The sequence below is a fragment of the Poecilia latipinna genome, unplaced genomic scaffold (assembly GCF_001443285.1).
Source record: "Poecilia latipinna isolate Pla-1442-1.1 unplaced genomic scaffold, P_latipinna-1.0 Scaffold2968, whole genome shotgun sequence".
Lineage (NCBI taxonomy): Eukaryota > Metazoa > Chordata > Actinopteri > Cyprinodontiformes > Poeciliidae > Poecilia > Poecilia latipinna.
Genome location: NW_015115584.1, coordinates 31,058 through 33,721, shown reverse-complemented (window position 1 = coordinate 33,721; position 2,664 = coordinate 31,058). Strand labels below are relative to the sequence as shown.

Here is a 2,664-nt window from a genome sequence, read left to right as displayed (position 1 = left end):
AAACATTTAACACTTTTGAATTTGCTGTGTAGTTGGTGTTTGTACCCAGCTGTCATGACAGTTGATAGGTCAGTTGTTAGTGGTTGCTATGACGACATAAACAAGTCAGAATCTTGGAGCCAACTCTTTCCTCGCTCTATCCATCTTTTACACAATATAAATACATTGCTCAAGACAGAATAAGATGAGATATTCCTTTATTAATCCCGCAGTGGGGAAATTTGCGTTGTTACAGCAGTACAGAGGACAGAGCAGAACCAATATAAAAATCTCTATGCACAAAAAAAATACAAGTGAATATAGAAATACTGAAATGGCATGGTATGAAATATAAAAAATAAGTAAATTCCAGGTGTTTATGTTAAGGCAAGCAGGTAAGTGATATTACACTTAGATTAAAAGTAAATAAATAATAAATGAAATGGTATTTATTTACTTTATTTACTAATTTAGCAACTAAGAGTCGCTAAATGTATTAGTTATTTTTAAAATAAAAGTCACTAGAGGAGTATGAAAAATTGATAAACAGCGACAAAGTGAATGTCAACGAGTACTTCTTTCGTCCTGATCACACCCCCACCCAGCCCTCTGCTCATCCCCTCACTCAGCCTCGTCTCTGCCACGGGCAGGGTTTAGCTTTCAGAGATTAGTTAGAGTTTATGGCTGTTGATTTATTTTATTTTTTATCAGTTTTATGGGTTTTCTATTAATATCTATCTATCCATCTAGATTGTTCCTATTATAATATAGGATTGTCAGATATTTCTCTATCTAGACAGATGCATTGCCACACAGGTACACCCACTAGAAGGAATCAAACGCACCCAGTACAACACTTGTATTCTATTGACTGAAAGGTTGCTAGACGATGATACTTTTCTGCTCCAAGCGTGAGCAGAAAATGTTTTGCAAGCGGAGATTTGATCCAAGCAGAGACAAGTTTTGAAAGCAAGGAGAAAAGATTGAGAAAGCACAGTGAATATTTGAAAGAGAGTGGAAGTTTGGAGTACAAGCATTGAATGTTTTGAGAGCAAAAGACATAATACTGCTTTCTGACTCAAAATGTGTGCTCTCAAATTATGGCAGAAAAATTCCCCCACACAATTTGCACATTCATAGAATAGAGATGCTTTCTGTCCTTAAAGGTGCATTCACAAAGTGAGCGGCTCAACTGAAGGATGACTGCAGTTGCATCGGTATCCCACGGCTCCTTCTTTAAGTTTTGCTCAGAGCTTCAGGATGATCAGTCTGGATTAATCTAAACAATAATAAACCATCATTTCCCAGCAGATCAATATGGTCTCTGAACAATCACTCCCTCTGAATCTTCTATTGGCGGTGTTCTCCATCATTTCATGCGCTTCGGTACACAGACTGATGCATTACATTTTTATCTGACAAAAACTAAGGAAATTTACTATTTACACTCAAGTGAGGTTTTCATGTTCTTTTATTTTATTTTGTGTTATGTAATTGAGGATAAATGTTGTTTATCTTTGTTGTGGCTGCCACACAGTTTCACAGCAGGTAAAAAGTAGAAACTTTCACACTACATTAATTTTTATAGACATCAACTTGTGCCTAAAATATGGCACCACACATTTTTTTCAAGGTGTGCAAATTATTCAAGATTGACTTCTGGATTGGTTAGACTTTATTAAAATACAGCTCACATGACCAAAGAAAATGGCAGAGAATAAAGGTGCTGGAAGGTGACCAGTGCATGAACTAAAATACATTTTCAAACTTGATTTTAGACAGAATATGATGAACTAGTTCATGATAAACTTTTTTCAGAATACTTGGTTTGTGATCTATGAACAAAATTAATTTTTTAACTTATTGTTTTGAATGTAGAACTAGTTCTTGCTAAGGTTAAGGATGTTCTGACACAACCCTGCTGTGAACTAGACAAAAATTCTTGACCTACCAAGAATTTATGTATGTCAAGCATTGACGTACAAAATTTTTTAAAAGTTGATTTGACTTTGTTACAGAACCTTATTTATATATTTTTAATTTTCAGGAGCTAAAGAACGTGCAGAGATCTACGAAGCCTTTGAGAACATTTATCCCATCCTGAAGGGCTTTAGAAAGCAGTGACAGCATTTTTGTTCTTGTGTGATTAAAATGATGTGTGTTTAATGGTATGTGGATATGTTAAATTCAGTGTTACACCATTTCTTTTGTTGGAAAAACAGGTAAATTTGTTTTAGAGCTTGTTGATTTCCCTCAAACAAAATAATTTTTTTTAAAAATGCTGACCTACATTATTTTTGAGGGGAGGCTGAAGGGGACTAGAAATCAGACAATTGAAACATTTGAGTTTGATTTCAGTTTTCCCTGTGTAACCTGTCAGTGTCCTTTGGCAAGACACTGAAGTCCAAGTTACCTATGTGTACAGTATTCTTACTGCTTCACCTTCCCCACATTTTATTTTATTCAAAATTATACACACAAATACACCATTATGACAATGTGGAAGTAAGTTGAGTGTTTTGCAACTTTATTCAAAATAGGAAACCCTCTTTATGCTAAAATCATTTTGTTGTGGTACTCAAAACCATGAATTGCCATGGTTTGAGATTTAGGAAAGTATAGACTAGCTATTACAATGGGCTCTTTGCACCTAAGGCGTTGACGTCACATCTCCAGGATCTAATG

At 35.1% G+C, this 2,664-nt stretch overlaps 1 long non-coding RNA gene across 1 annotated transcript in view; it reads left to right on the top strand.

Annotated features, from left to right (window-relative positions):
* Positions 1-2,473, top strand: part of LOC106939744 (uncharacterized) — a 21,887-nt gene extending 19,414 nt beyond the window's left edge. The window contains exon 2 of the long non-coding RNA XR_001422904.1: positions 2,027-2,473. This is a non-coding gene — a long non-coding RNA (uncharacterized LOC106939744). The remainder of the gene's footprint in view (positions 1-2,026) is intronic.
* Positions 2,474-2,664: the final 191 nt, after the last annotated feature.